This window comes from Halichoeres trimaculatus, unplaced genomic scaffold (genome assembly GCF_033239565.1).
Source record: "Halichoeres trimaculatus isolate MK-OKI-2021-1 unplaced genomic scaffold, fHalTri1.1 fHalTri1_scaffold_15, whole genome shotgun sequence".
In the NCBI taxonomy this organism is placed as follows: Eukaryota; Metazoa; Chordata; class Actinopteri; order Labriformes; family Labridae; genus Halichoeres; species Halichoeres trimaculatus.
The window spans coordinates 17910351-17926785 of NW_027437193.1; the positions used below are offsets into that span (position 1 = coordinate 17910351).

The 16435-nt window shown below is 42.1% G+C and overlaps 1 protein-coding gene and 1 long non-coding RNA gene across 2 annotated transcripts in view; both read left to right on the top strand.

Moving 5' to 3' along the window:
• The window catches only part of LOC141804257 (E3 ubiquitin-protein ligase Rnf220-like), a 167193-nt gene that overhangs the window by 86470 nt on the left and 64288 nt on the right, over window positions 1-16435 (top strand). The gene's annotated exons all lie outside the window — the stretch shown is intronic.
• Window positions 91-2470, top strand: LOC141803734 (uncharacterized). The gene is made up of 3 exons (XR_012599599.1): window positions 91-159; window positions 748-837; window positions 2378-2470. It is a non-coding gene; the product is annotated as an uncharacterized LOC141803734 (long non-coding RNA).

Below are 16435 nucleotides of genomic sequence, written 5' to 3' on the forward strand. Positions count from 1 at the left end.
ATGGAAGTGGTCAGCTGTTCCCTCATCAGTGCTTCACTGAAGGAGCTTTTTAAAATATTCTACTGTGAATCTGTTTGTCTATAGGTAGATCAAGAACCGTGAAAAGGACCTGGACAGAGGAGGACGATGAGTCTGAGACCGCATCAGCGCCAAGCAGAGGTATGTCACCTATAACTGGTTGATTGGGTGTAACAAGCCACTTAATGCACAATTTAGTTTTTTTGTTGAGCAACCCTTTACACATCAGACTGCTTTTACTGTCATATATTGGTCTTTGAGCTGTGCTCCTTTTTTAAATTGCACTGTTTATTACCTTGGTTTATTTTACCTGTCCCATTGTTCTGGTGGGTCAAGTTGGGCAGGACAAAGGGAAAGAAGGAAGGAAGGTAGAAAGAGAGGATGTATTGTGGACAGATGAAAGGGAAAAAATTAAGGAAAGAGAATTGGAGGGAAGATTTGGGGAGGGAACAGATTTGGTCAAGGAAAGAAAAAATTAAGAACAAAGGGTAACAGGGAAGGAAGGAAGGGAAAAGGGAAGGAGAAAGGGAATATAGTGTGGGGTCAAAGAAGGAAGGATTTATTGTTTTTTTTTAATCTACTACTAAGCCTTGTTTAAAAACTCTTTACTTGTCAACAATGCCATTTTGGTTATATTATGTTTCTTGTGAAATGAACTATGTGCCAACTTGGTGCAATCAGTGCTTTGAGTGAACTTTTCTACCATTGTATCTCTTTGCTTTTGAATAGGGCCTAAACCTGTGAAAGAGATGAAGAAACCCATGAAATGGAGAATAGAGGAGGACGATGAGTCTGAGACCGCATCACAGCCAAGCAGAGGTATTTCACCGATAACTGGTTGATTGGGTGTAACAAGCCACTTAATGCACAATTCATTTTTTTTGTTGAGCAACCCTTTATGCCGCGGCCACACCAAACGCGAACACGCGAATTTACTCGCGCGAATGGCCTGTCACGCGCCGTGTGAACGCCTGAGTCTCGCCGCTGGACTTTTTTGACAAGCTGAGCGAATGCGCGGTACTGCGCATGCGCAGTAGAGAGCTCGTTCATTTAAAGCCCGAAAGACCAAAAGAGCAGCTGAAAAACAATGAGCTGTGGTTTCCAAAGCATGACAGGAGAGTGTGTGAAAGCTTTGGAGATCACAATCAATGCCTGCCTCTCCCTGGTAATCCACCAGCCCTGCTTGGCTGTTCCCTGCGATCTCATCCCCGATCCCCCGAACCTCCAACACCCCGTACCCCCGACCACCCGAACCCCCGACCCATGTTCCCGGAGGTCTCCCTGGGGATAATGAAGGGGTGGAGGGAAGAGGAGCACGGAGAACTTTAATCTTTTCCCTCGCTCTGCCCCTGCCCCGCCTTTTCCTCCTCTCTATCAGGCTCAAAACTCCGCTGAGAAAAACACAGTCGGACTCAGTGATAGCCCGTGCAGGCAAATCCAGCTGGGAACGAATGTTTTCAGAACTTACATTCAAAACCTGTCTCCTCAGAGACTTTCAACCAAGCCTGCTCCTTTTTTTTCTGGTCTCTGTAGAGTACACACGTCGTATCATATAACTCTGGATGATGACACCCCACACAGATTGTTTCCTCCTCCATCCTCCGGCGGAGTTGGAGCCAGAGCAGGCGGCAGTTGCCCCCCAACGTCGTCAAAACAATGACATCGTGGGGGAATATTTTGAACTCAAGCGAATTTGCGTCTACCGCCCAAACGCGTGAACGCTCCAAACTCGCCACGCCAAGCGCGTGAATCGCGCCGCCCGAGGCGAATCGGCTGCTAAACGCGTCTTTGCATTGACTTTGTATGTAATCGCGCCACAAATTCTCGTTTGGTGTGGCCGCACCATAACACATCAGACTGCTTTTACTGTCATATATTGGTCTTTGAGCTGTGCTCCTTTTTTAAATTGCACTGTTTATTACCTTGGTTTATTTTACCTGTCCCATTGTTCTGGTGGGTCAAGTTGGGCAGGACAAAGGGAAAGAAGGAAGGAAGGTAGAAAGAGAGGATGTATTGTGGACAGATGAAAGGGAAAAAATTAAGGAAAGAGAATTGGAGGGAAGAATTGGGGAGGGAACAGATTTGGTCAAGGAAAGAAAAAATTAAGAACAAAGGGTAACAGGAAAGGAAGGAAGGGAAAAGGGAAGGAGAAGGGGAATATAGTGTGGGGTCAAAGAAGGAAGGATTTATTGTATTTTTTTTATCTACTACTAAGCCTTATTTAAAAACTCTTTCCTTGTCAACAATGCAATTTTGGCTATATTATGTATCTTGTGAAATGATGAACTATATGCCAACTTGGTGCAATCAGTGCTTTGAGTGAACTTTTCTACCATTGTATCTCTTTGCTTTTGAATAGGGCCTAAACCTGTGAAAGAGATGAAGAAACCCATGAAAAGGAGAATAGAGGAGGACGATGAGTCTGAGACCGCATCACAGCCAAGCAGCGGTATTTCACCAATAATTTTTTTTTTAGTCTCATACAGAAATTGTTGGTTTTTCAGTAAGCTTCAGACAGGACAAAAACCAAAACGGTTTCTGAGGTCATCTTGGCTGTGCTAGTGTGAACTTTTTGGTTTTGTTTTATTTTTATAGATACATCCAGGAGAAAGAGAAAGATGTGGACCAAGGAGGAAGTCCAAGACTGGCAAGGTTCCTGGTAAAGCACAGTGTCTTGAGTGTATTCATGCATTTCCAGAGGAACTTAAAGATAGGACCTGGGATGCTGTGAAGTTCTATGTGAAGAACTGTATAGATGCTTGGAAGCGGCAATCTACAAAGAAATGCTGGTAAATGCTGCAAGTTGATTATTTCTCTCTTGTTTTATATTTGAATGAGAGGTTGTTAATGCAGCTCTCAGAAAGTGACCGTTTGATTTGTGCCACCTGAAGCTGTGTTTGGAGTTCCTCTAACAGCAGTGATCTGCTCAGGTTATTATTTTGCACTTTATTTAGATTACAGTTATAGTTAACTTGCACTTTATTTATGTAACAGCCGGAATTAATTTGCACTTCAGTTATTGAACAGCTGTAGTTAATTTTGCACAAGTAGTAGTGTAGAGTGGGAGAGAGGAAAGGAGAGGTGAAAAGTAAGTAGGGAGGAACCAGGGAAGAGAGTGGGGGAGAGGAAGGAAGAAGGAGAGGTGAGAAGTAAGTCGGGAAGAACAAGGAAAGAAGAGAGGGAGATAGGGAGGAAGAAGGAGAGGGAGGGAAAGGAAAGAAGATACAGAAGGTAAGAGGAGATTAAAGAAGATAAGGCGGGAGATATAAAGGAAGGAAGGTAAGAAGGACAAGTTAAAACAGATTGGGTTAGTTTGTTCTTTTAAGTACCAGCTGAGTGATTTGCTGATGTACAGAATCTTTTATCATTCATCTAATGAGTTTCACAGTTTGTTGCCTGCTGTTAAAAATAAAAAGTGACAGACATTTCAGCAGACATTTGTGTTGTTATCTAATTTAGTCGTTTTTAATACTTTATTTTAGACTTTTCATTCTTGCAAAAACAGTACAACGTATTCCCTCTAAACTCAGTGAAAAGGAACATTAAGAAAATGCAACAGTAACTTGATAGAAATTAGAGCTGCACGATTTGGGGAAAAGGTGCGATTTGCGATTAGGTGGACAATATTGCGATTGCGATTGTGCTTGCGATTTAATAAAAAAAGTTGTGTCATGATGAGTCTACAGACTTGCTTGGTTATCATGGAGAAAAATCTGAATAGCATGTGCTGACATTGCGATTGCGATTGCGATATTCTCTTTTGCGATTACATAATTGCGTGTGCTGACATTGCGATTGCGATTGCGATTGCGATAATAGATAAAATAGGTGGTGCTGGTTTGTCAGAGTGGTTAGCAACCAAGCATCCCATGTACTTGATTCTGCCAGTCCGGGTTCGAGTCCCGTCCGTCACCAATTTGTGGAGTGTCTTCCCTTACTCTCTCGCCCCCTTTCAAGGGCCTGTCCACTGTCTCTTTCCTGTCAATGGAGGCACAAAATGCCCCAAAAATACTTGTTAAATAGACATATGATAAAATTATATGATGTATTCAACAAGAAGGAAAGGGAAAATAATGGCAAATTGATTTTACAAAGAAACACAAATTACATTGAGATACATATTACCAAGATGTCACTGTACCTGAACTCATTAGCATTGTTTTATACTCAGGCCAGTTCAAAGGCTAAGGCTACATGGTTAAACAGTCCACGGCTGGTAAGGATAATGTTTCTATGTATTCAATAAAGGACTGCCAGATTTTTAAAAAGGTATATTTTTTCTCATGACGTATGTGATCTTCTCCAAAGGCAGACAAGTCATCATTTCTGATGTCCATCTTGATAAAGACTCAGACTTCCAGGGACAGCAAGGGCTAAATCGATAAATTTCTGAGAATTCTGAGTTAGTTTTAGGTTTGTTACATTTCTGAGAAGACATAGTCCAGAATGTAATGGAATTTATATATTCATGATTTGAGTCAGTGTGTCACATATGTCACACCAAAATGTAGTAACTTTGGTACATTGCTATGTGCAATGGAACATGGTGGCCTCAGCGATACAAACACTGAAACAGACATTGCAGATTGTTGGTTTGTACCCATGCAATTTTTGTAAGGTGATAAATCAACCCTGACTCTAATAATTTTATGAAACTTAAACCATGATTGAACCAGATGAATAGTGAGTGGATTTTTGGTTTAACTTTTGATAATTTTTGAGTTCCATTTATAAAGTTATTTCTCATCTCTTCTTCAAAGTCATAAAGTTGTTTGTGTACATGAGGGGGCAGAATCTGGTTCAAGCAAAGGATCTGGTAATAATTTTTTTATGAAACCTTTTTGGTCTTTTTTGATAAGTTTGGGGAGGAGCCTGTCTAATCTATTGTCAAGGTTTTAGAAATAATCTGGAGGTCTGTATTGAGAAGGCTAATTGGTCTATAGGAGGAGCTCTTTTGGGCGTCTTTGTTTTTGTCTTTGATGGATAACTGTTAAGGTTGTAGAGAAAGAATTTGGTGAAGTTTGAGTTTAAGCAGCCAAATTTAAGACACCCATAAAAAGACGGACAAGCAGGTCTTTAAACTCCTTAAAAATTCAGGAGGGAAACCATCTTCACCTGGTGACATGTTAGGGTTCAGTGAGAAGATGGCTTTTTCAATTGCTTTCTGGGTGAGGGGACAGTTTAATTCCTCCTGATCTTCTGATGATCTCTAATTCCATATTAGCTAGAAATGAATCAGTCTTATATTGGTCATCTGGGGGATCTGATTTGTATAATGTAGAGTAGTATTTTTGAAGCAGTCAATTTATTTCAAGTTCCCTGTAATCATCCCATTTTCAGTTTCTATGGAATTGATGGCTCTTCATGTCTCCTCTTTCATCAACTGCCAGGCCAAAACTTTCTGTGCTTTTCCCTCATACATAATTTCTCGGTTTGGGTATAAAGATTTTCCTTCTGTTCTATAAGTGTTCAGTATGCTATATTTAAGATTTTTACTTACTAATATTCAATATGTCCTTCTGGAGCACGACTAGTCTCTATTTCAATTAAATAGTGGGAAAATGTCTATTTTTCCCACTGTTTTCCATTACAGTCCCCTACCGTCCCCATGGTGTTGGAAAAGTGAGACGCAATCAGTGAAAAATTAGAAATGAGAAATCTTTTTATTTCAAGTGATAAATGAAAATCTAAAATTGAAAAAGATTTTTTGGACTTAGAACCATGGCTGTATCTTCATTAGAAAAGGTGGTCCCCAGCAGGCATGTCTACGTCCACTGTCCTCACCAGGCCAGATAAACGAGTATGTGTGTGTGTGTGTGTGTGTGTGTGTGTGTGTGTGTGTGTGTGTGTGTGTGTGTGTGTGTGTGTGTGTGTGTGTGTGTGTGTGTGTGTCAGGGCTGACTGGACACAGATTAGAGGTGGCGTTACAGGCTGCTCCCTCATTGAGCAACAGCCAGAGTGTGACTGCTGTCCCTCTCTATTACTTCCCCCCTCCTCTTACCTCTGATGCTTTCTTCCTTTCCGTTTTTCTTTCTTTCTCTCTTCCTCTCACTAATCTACTTTTTATTCAGCCCTTCATTTATCCATTTCTCTTTCCTACATTTCTCTAGCCATGATTCTACCCTTAAAAGGGGACAAACTGGTCTAAATTGGGGCTGCAGGTGTGTGTTTTTACACTTTGTTATAAAACTCCTGAAGGGAAATAAGTGATCAGTGCAAACAAACAGCAGAAGCTTCCCATAAATTCACCAAAAGTTTTTTTTTTTTGTCCTGCTAGCTTCCAGTTTTACTCTGATGATGTTTGGTTTTTATCTTCACTGCCAGCTCAGTGACGAGACCACTTCACCCTCCTGTTCCTCACTACACCTCTTTTACAGATGAAGTGTGATAGGTGATGGGAGCTTTTCCCTTTTTGGGGTCCCCACAGCCAATCACTCGTTTTCGGTGTGTGTACCATATTGAGCTCTACATTAAATGACCTTCAAGACACCACCCTCACCATTTATCCTGACTTGGGAGAACACTGGCCTGTGCCCCCCTCGTGTCTTGGCAGACACTGAACCTAGATTTTCTTGATTCTTGCTGAAATTTTGTTTACCTTATTTGTTTCCCTGACCTGGCTTGGATCATATGAAGTGTCCCATTCTTTCGATTCTAACACTAATTTTTTTTGTATTAATATTTTTATTAACATTATGGGCTCTAATTTTGTGGCGCAGCGCAGGGGGCGCAAGCCTGGTGCACCCTGCGCAGTGTTAATTTCGTGCTGCGCACCGCCGTGCACTGCCAATTTGACAATTTGGTAGGCCGTCTGCACAGAGATGGGTGTGACGGCGCGCCAGGGGGAGTTGATGGCGCACCAGGGGGAGGTGTCAGCAGATTCATGTTGGCACAGTGACAATTTCGTGCCAAAAACAGTGCAGAAAGTGCGCTGAAAGCTCACCAGCTCCAACCTCGGTGCAAAGCGGAGCGCACCCTCCGCAGCTATAATTTGGTGACAGGCCCACATGTGCGCACATGTCAACAAAGCCTCAGAGGCAGGTTTCCAGAGTGTCAGGCACATTTTAATGCAGTAAACAATCACAGCAATCACTATTTAATGTAACTGTCTGAACCAGCATATACATTTATATCTATATTAACTGTTCCCTCGCATCTGATGTCAGATTTAAGCCGTTTGTCATAATGGAAAGTTAACCTGACGGCAGCTGGAAGTTTGATGCACATCTTACAATTAAACAATAAACAGCCTTAACATCTGATACTGAGTATATATCTGGCTTCTCTCATTTCATTTAATTCAAAGAAAAGAGGGAGAGAAAAGACGAAGAAAAAAGAGAAAAAACAAATGTATGTCACTCAGGATTTACCCATGATTTCCCATATTTCTCTGTTTTAGTCGTTACTTTTAACGTGCTCTAAAAAGATGGAGTACATTATTGTGAGGAGGATGAGGCAGAGACACCGGGAGAGTATACAGTATATCACCAAAGGTTCTGCTATTTGGCAATGACGAACCAGGAGTGCAGGTGGATCAAAAGTATTCTGAATGGATAAGCCAGCTGTGTAACTGTCTCTTAATTTTGTACTCCTATTGATGACAAAGGAACAGATTAAATCGGGAGCTGGCCCACACGGTGACGCGCTTCATGTCCTCCGATGCGCCCCGCTGTCCATTCTCCTGCTGCAGGGACAGCAGCTCTGACCGTCTCCGCTATCGGGTCTTTCGAGCACACTGCTGGATGCTTGGCTTAGATGTTGTGGTTGTGCTTTGAAGGAAGTGATGATACATACATTTCATTTTTTGTCCTCCTTCTCTTGTCACATCTGGAGTCACAACAAAGGCATACCATGCTGTTTTTGGTTAAAGTCTCAGTCTGGTATTTGAGAAATAAGATGTCATGTCAATGAGATTGAAGTTGAAAAATAGACTAACAGACATGTTCATAGTCTGTCCAGCTGCTTTTAGACTGATCCATCAGATGCCCTGCTGTTTTGCTCTTATGTAGATCACAGTGTAAACTTTAAAGATACACCTGGTGCTCAGCGCCATGACCCGAAGCCCATCCTAAACTTAATAACTTCCTTAGCCCCGCTTCCACCAAGCAGACCGGTTCAGTTCATCTCGGTATGGCGCACATTTTGTGAGGTTTCCACTGACTTATCCCGGGACAGATCCCCAAATAACCGAAACGAGCCGTCCCACTTTTTGGACCCTTTTGTATGGGTGCCAGACTGAACCGATCCACTCTCGGAAGGTGGAGCAACACACTGCAGACTGTTGATTGGTCAAAAGAATCGTCACTTACCCCGACAGCGGCTGCATTTCTCCTGGCGGCACACAGACACAGACTACTGCTGCATGTCATCCATCTGCGCTCTTTGTTTACTGTGTTGTATTTTTCTTATTATTTGGGCATTTGGGGTACACTGTGTCGCGCTGCTACGGTGTCACGCCATTTTTTAACATCTGTGGCTTGAGGCATCTGGCGTATACACCGCCTACCACGAGAGGCCACAGTTTTGCTGTGGAAACGCAAACGGGATCAGGCTTAACTGTATCAAACCGTACAGAACCGAATGGGACTGCTTGGTGGAAATGCAGCGTTTGTTGAGTTTTACCTGCATACTTGCAGCAAGTGTTGAGATAAATCTGAGAATTATTACTCTGTCATTTCTCCATCTGTGAAACAAGTCATGACTTAAATTTAGATTATTTCTCCTAAACTATGTTACAAATTTAAGCGACATTTTCAGTTGTTTCATATGTGTAGATACTCCAAGCTGTCTTTTCAAATCTAAGTAACATGTATGCACCAAAGTCTGTGTGTGTTTGTGCGTGCGTACACCATATGATAAAATATTCAGTTGTGCACCCATAGACACACTTAAGTTTGTACGTACATTTCCTCTAGTCAATATGTGTGTGTGTGTGTGTGAGAGGTGGCGACAGACATATCCAGTGGCAGTCCCATGAAGAATGAAGTCACCTGGCTTTCCCTGTCTTTGAAGGTCAAGGAGACCCACTTGCATATTCATGGACGAGCGTGTGTCTGCGTATGTGTGTGTGTGTGTGTCCAAGAGTGTGTGTGTGTGTTTGTTCTTGCACGTCCATGTGTGAGTGTGTGCGCAGATCGATGGCTTTTAATTGTTTTTTCCTGAGCTGTGGAAGGAAGTGCCAGCAGGTATTGATTGGATGGAGGGATGGGAGAAGAGAGGGAGAGTAGAGAGAGAGAGAGTACAAAGAGGAGATGGAGAGAGAGAAAGAGAGAGAGAGACTGTGGCAGACAAGAAGGAAATGTGACAAGACAGGGTGGCGACATGGAACATAGAATCACTGTCTACAGGCTGGATGAGGGGGAGGTGTGTGTGTGTGGTAGGAGAAGGGTGGATGGCTGCCATGCGTGAGGGTTTGCATGCTTGTGTGTGTGTGTGTGTGTGTGTGTGTGTGTGTGTGTGTGTGTATGTGTGTGTGTGTGTGTGTGTGTAGGGGGGCAGGGGGAATGTCACAGGGTGTCTGATCTGGATGCTACACACACATTGTGCAGCTTACTCACTAGGTGCATTATTAAGTCAGGTTCAGTGTGTGCATTTGGTGTGTGTATCTTATTCCATCAGCTGGTTCACTGAACAAAAAGACCTCCATTTGTTTTGTTTTGTGTTTTAGAATTTTACTGTTGGCAGGGTTGAACCTTAAAAGTTCACACTTCACATTATCACAAAAAACTTCACCTGTGTTTTAACCCATGTTCTATTACTCTTATGTTTAGCCCATAGACTGTATAAAACATGGACGTAGTCTCCCTGATGTCACCTGTCTGTTTTTGAAATGGAAAATGAAGCACATCCACTATTGCGGCCATATTGATAGTAGCAAGGGCTTTGCGTACAGCAATAGGGCACTTGTCGGTCATGTGACCCTGAGCTGTGCCTCTGATTGGAGGAGCTCTGGATCTTGATATCCTCTGAACTGTCGAGTAAGAAAAAAATGTACCCCCTATACAATGGGTGCTGATAGTAAAATTAATGACTCAGACAGGAGATGTTTTTTGAACCAGCCTGTGAATAGGTTAATTTCTGCTTTGAAACTGCTTTTTTTGGCTTCCTGTACAGGACCTCTGGTACTTTCGGAGCCAGCCTCAAGTGGACACTCAAGAAACAGCAGATTTTAGCAGTTCCACATTATCTCATAGTCTTAGACCAGAGGTTGCTGCTTAGTTCAGCCCTGTTTTGCTGTTAAGACCATCACTTGCTTCTTACTTGGTAAACTCACCTCTCACTGCTAAACTTTGCTGGCTGGCTTCGAGTCTTAAAAGGGACATTTGGTCTACATGGTGGATTTTTGTCTGCGAAAAATCCAAATGGATTATGAATACTGAGAAATAATACATTTTGGTGCTATAAACCTGATTTTAAAGCGCGGATTATTAACAAATACATGTGCGGCTTTGTGTGGATGAATGACGTTATTTTTCTGCCTATGCCCCTTCGCAGTCCTTTGCATGCTGGGCACACTCAAAAAAATTTAACCTGCTGGGCAGAAATGCATGGAGAAGATGGCAGAAGTGGTTGGAGTCCTGAAACACAGTTATCTTTGTGACTCTTCACACAGAGATCCCAGTGATAACCAAGTGGTAAATAATTCATGGCTTAAAATTTTGGCCACTGTCGGCAGAGAAGAGGAATTGATTCAAAGAACCTGGAAAAATTCCAGGACAGATATGTGAATGTGTTGTAAACAAAGCCAAACTTGTTCGACTCTCGTTTAGTACTCCGGTGGACATACGTTTGTGATACACCCCCCTGCAGTTTGGGAATGGACACCAATGGACGCCGCACGGGATGGTAAAAAGCATAAAACCCTTACACATTCTCTTGCTGATCTCATATGCTTCATTTACGTTACATTCACACAGAAAGCATAACACAGCACCCATTTCAAACACTGGCTGAAGAGAGGATGAGTTAAATACTCAAGTCTTCACTAAGGTCTTAAAGCTTCAGAGTAACATTTTGTTCTGGGGAGAGATCACACATTTCTTTTTTTTTCTCCTAATTTTGTACTTGGGTTAAAAAAAGTTGTCACAACTTAATCAAGAAACATTCAACCGGGTAAATAATCATTTTTTCCATTTTATGCCATCAGCCAAATCTCCATGGATTAATAATACACAACTGCAGCATCTTCAGTGTTGCCGTGACAGTGCATTAGTAATCGAAAAAGATAAAGAGCACCATACCATATCCACATCTTTTGAATTGTATTATTTTAAAGATAACCAGAGGTCATTCACGATCCCCAGAAACAGGCTTGAAGTATATAACACCTTTAATGATTTGTCAATGCCTTCTGATTCTATTGTGTTTTTCATGGCTGTTTCTTTTTCTTTAAATCAAGATTCACGGAGATGCTTTATGTAGCTTTGAGTCTAAATCATGATGTGGGTTGTCACTTGACTCAATTATGTCATATAACTGCTCTGGTTCTTGGTTCTGAACAAAATAATCAGGTTTTGGATAACTTCTAAAGCCTTTATTTATCCTTGTGTGTTTTCTTGTCACATCCCTAAACTCTGTGTACAGCCATTAGTTTTAGTGCAACAAAAGAGAGAAAGAAAACAAGCAGGCCTACGTTTGAGCTCCAGGGCAAGATGAAATTGGAGTCAATGGTGTTGGTCAACCCTGACCCAGTGTTAGCTAAGGCTTGTTTGGATGAAGTGTGTGTGTGTGTGTGTGTGTGTGTGTGTGTGTGTGTGTGTGTGTGTGTGTGTGTGTGTGTGTGTGTGTGTGTGTGTGTGTGTGTGTGTGAATCTGGTGTGGTGAGTGTGTTTGGGCTAAAAGTAACAAGCTTTATTCCCTAACAATGTTCCACCATGCCCTCATTACACACAGGTTAAAGTGGCACTCGGCCCCGTCTAGACAGCTAAAAAGAACACACACTCACTCTCTCTCTTACACACACACACACACACACGCACACACACACAGACACACACACACACACACACACACAGGATGGACGGTGGCTCTGTTTCACTGCTGACCAGGCCACAAGCCCTCAATCACAGAATAGTGGGAGGTAGATTGGTAGCCTTACAACAAACAGAAGCATATGGACTTCCACAATTTTTTAAATGCTTAGATATTCCATTCATAAACTAGAAAAGCACCCAGAGAGCGCAGACCTTCACCAAGCATATTGTGATTGCCACGCAACACTTTAGTCCTACTTTAATGTTAAAGTCTTTTTCGGCAGACTGTCTGCTACAATTTGGTGTTAGTTAGTTGTATGATAATTTGTGACCTGACAGTGTTGAAATTATGATGACTCAGTACACATTTCATATTCCGGATCTTAGTATCCAAAATATTGCCAGTACTTTTACATGTGTCAGAAATTATCGTGACCTTGTCTTGTATTATTTTTCAAAATAATCTGACCATTTATTGTGGAGTTATATACACATATGGTGAAACTGGCCCTATCTCACAATGATAAAGAATCCTTTAAAAAATCCTGGATCCAGACGGTGATTCAGATCACCTCTCAAATGTAATCATTACTACTTTATCCCATTATGAACATTTCTTGAAAATTTTACCAAGATCGGTTCATTAGTTTTTGAGTTATGTTGTTCACAGACAAACTCTCCCTAAAACATAGAGGTAACACCCAACATCATCAATCCAACATTGAAATGATGCTACACCGAGGGTGGACGCCACCAGTGAGGTTATTGACCAGGACCAGGCAACCCCCCCTCCCAGTCTCTACCATTCTGCGCACAACACGAACACACTAATGATTTCAACGTTCTAACTTTCCCTGACTTTGGGCATGATAAACTGATGCCGTGTGGAGTTTTTTTAACACTCAGGCAAACAGACAGGAACCACCCCCTTTCAGGACCACCTTTGCGCTTCACTATTGGTACATTCGGTATCAACACAGCATGACAAGCCCTGTTTGGCGGATCCAGGCCCACTCATAGACCTTGCTTTGAGCGTAAAATACACTTTTTCCCAGTGACCGTTCTTGTAGAAGACTTGTAGAATTGATGATTAATCCAAAGGAAAGTATCTCAACCCACCTGACTCGGCATGCCATCCTAAACTAACAAGGCCAATTTGTAATTCATCGCAGAAGTGTCCATGCATCAGCACATAGTCACCAGGGAGTGCTGCAGCCTCAGTCACAGTTCTTATCTGTTTGTCATCAATATGTTGGGCAATGTTTTCCAGCACAGAATTTCTAAACAGTCTGTGCTTCACATGGAACACCAGCGCTCAGAGTGCCAGGTATGCTCACTGGAAAACTCCAGATGAGTTTGTTTATCATCCTTTCTCCATATATGAAAACATTGATACTAAGCTTCTAGAATGATTTTGTAAGAATCTAATACTGCAGATTTTTGCAAGTTTATAGTTTTGGCAATTACCTGTCGATATATCCAAATAAGCCTCCTGCACACTGCAGCATCAATGTGTGACCAGACTTAGGCCACTTCATCATCTCCGCAATACCCTAAAACAAATAAGTCTTCAGGTGTCTCTCATTATATCTTGGCAACAATCTAAGATTACACAAAACGTCAAAACTTTCATAAGACTCTGGACAAGATAAAGATTCAAAATCAACAGGGCTTTAATTTACCGATCTCCACCAGTCTCTGACCAGCATTGTAGTTCAGTTCATTAAGCAATGATGATGATGTTCTATTCAGTGTTCTGTGCTTCAAACTTACAACAAACTCTTTATTACCAGATTTATGATCAGTTTCTCAACGGTTCCTCTGTGCCTGTTTTTAGCTCATCTTTTCTCTTTCATTAATCTCCATTGTGATTGTGAAGTGTCATGTAGAGAAGTTGGAGACACTGCAGCATCCAATCAGAGAGGGATATTCCATATGGCAGCATGTCTGTCAGTAAAAGACAGCTCTTGTGTTTCCTTGATCATAGCTCCTTCGCTCAGTCTACTACCTTCACTCTCTTATAAGCACAATTATCCCTTTTGGACAGTTTTCATAAACTCAGAAAGTACATCTGGTGCCGCAGAGGAGAGAGGAGACATGAGTTTATCACTTTGAGACACACACCCTTTGAGGTTTAGATCTTAAAGGGTCAAGAATGGCTTGACCATTCATAAAATAAACATTGGCCCAGTGAGATTAAATGTAGAAAATCCTCAGTGACTTCAAACACAGCCTGAATGTTTCTGATTCACTTTCATCCTGACTGTATTGTGTCTCCCTAAAAAGGCCTGTTTCTTATTTCCCTCCATTGCACTCTCTGCCTCTCAGTCTCTTTCTTACCCGCTGTCCGTCTCGCTCCTTGACCAAAAACCTCCATTCCAAAAGACGTGATAATCAGCGTGTACCGAAGCACGGCAGAAAAACATTTAAGTGGAGAGAAGGTGGGTTTGTGGTGGAGGAGGAGGAGGAAACAGGGTTTGGGGGTTGAATTGGCTTTGCACTGCTCTGTCACACTGTCAAATATGCCTTGTGTTCACACACACACACACACACACACACACACACACACATGCGTGCACTCACAGAAAGATTCTCTAATAGATTCTCGTCTTGACACTCAATTCCGCGGCGAGACGATCCCGCTTTATCCCTCCCTGCATCAAATATTTAAACACTTGTATTAGTGGCTGTGTCATCCCCTCAAACACCCGCAGCTTAGGGCTCCAATCTCCTCTTTTTCTCTTCCTCCTCCTCCTCCCCTTCTTCTTATTTCTTCCCTGTCTCTCCTCCACACTGCTCCCTCTCTTTCTTCATCTTCACCCTTAATATCCACAATGTTATCACCTGCTCGCCTCCCTCCACCAGCCCATCATTTTATATTTCCAATACTTTAGCCTTTTTTCCCATGAAGGAGTGTGATAGAGGGAGGGGAATGGAGGAGGGGGTATGTTTTTTCTCTTCCAGGCTTTTTGTCGGCCTGAGAACCCTTTTCAATCTTAAGAGTCGCAGCTCTACAGATTGCAGCGGAGAGAGGGAGATGGAATACAGAAAGAAGAATAAAGGAGGGAGAGGCATGGAGAAGGTGGAGGAGGAGAGAGTTAGAGAAAAGGGAGAATGAGAGGAAGGGAGTGGGGATCGGTGGCGGCGGCTGCGCGCTTGAATGATGTCTTTCAAGAGGAGCAGTCTAGCTTGTCAAATCGCCGTCTGAGAAATGAATTGGCATATCTGTTGGGGCTCAGCGCAGAGATGTCGCGCCACGCTGTTTCATATTCCTCGATAAGGCCAAATAACGCAATTGTCAGAGAGACAGAGAGAGTGACAGAGAGAGGAGACTGCAGGTAGAAGAGGAGGAGAGAGAAACTAACAACAATGGAGTGTGTATGATGGACAGAAACAGCTTCACACCTGATATTCTGTGTGTGTATGTGTGTGTGTGGGTTTGGTGTTATAGCAGACTAATGCAAACCTTTTAAAAGCGGTGAACACCTGAATCTGAGGCTCAAATCTGATTGCTCTCTATTGAAGTTTTCCACCTTGAGGCCAAAAAGCCCGACACCATGACCTGCCTATTATTAAAGGATTATTATAGAACATATCTGCTGCAGATTGAACACAATAAATAAAAAATACCTACAATGATGAGAGAAGGAAAAGGCATCTGAGTTAGAGCTCCACAGAGCCAGAAGCTAACACACCTTGGCCTCCTGAGCTGCTGTTTGAGCCCCATAGCTCAGACATTATCCACTTTGCCACTGGAACTTTTGACTGAACTCACTCCTGTTCACATGAAGTCTGAAAGATTTTTGACCTTGGTAAAATTTGAAGTGCTGGCAAATTTGTACAAACTGAGTCAGTGAGTTGACCTGTTCCAAGGCAGCTTTGTTTTTGTTTTCTTTTGTTGTCTAACAATATTTTAACCCTTTATGTTGTGTTTTGGTCAAGTCTGAAAGTTTTGTTTTTCAAAAAACATAGTTATCATTTTGTTACGAACATAAGACTATTTTTGTTCCTGGGAAGTTCATTTTGAAAAAAGGGGTTGTTTTATACTATTTAAGTGACTAGGCTTTAAACAGCTGCGCCACCTTCTCTGTCCTCTGCCCCCATCCCTCTTTCTGTCTCTCATTCATTTCACTCTACAAAACCTTTCTGCAGTAACAGGTAACATACAAATGGCAGTCGCTTTTCTGCTCTTTTGGTGTTTGCATGAAACCACACACACCTTTGTTTCCTTGGTAACATTTGTCCAGTAGAGTCTTTCTTCAACAGGAGCAACTTCAATCAAATTTTTTTGATCAAATTTACTTTTCTAATATATATATATATATATATATATATATATATATATATACCAGTGGCGATTGCTCTAGGACTGCAAGGGAAGCTCAGCTTCCCCTAAAATGTCCCCAAAAAAGTGGTGATATGTTCTGCTGTGTGTACATTTCATT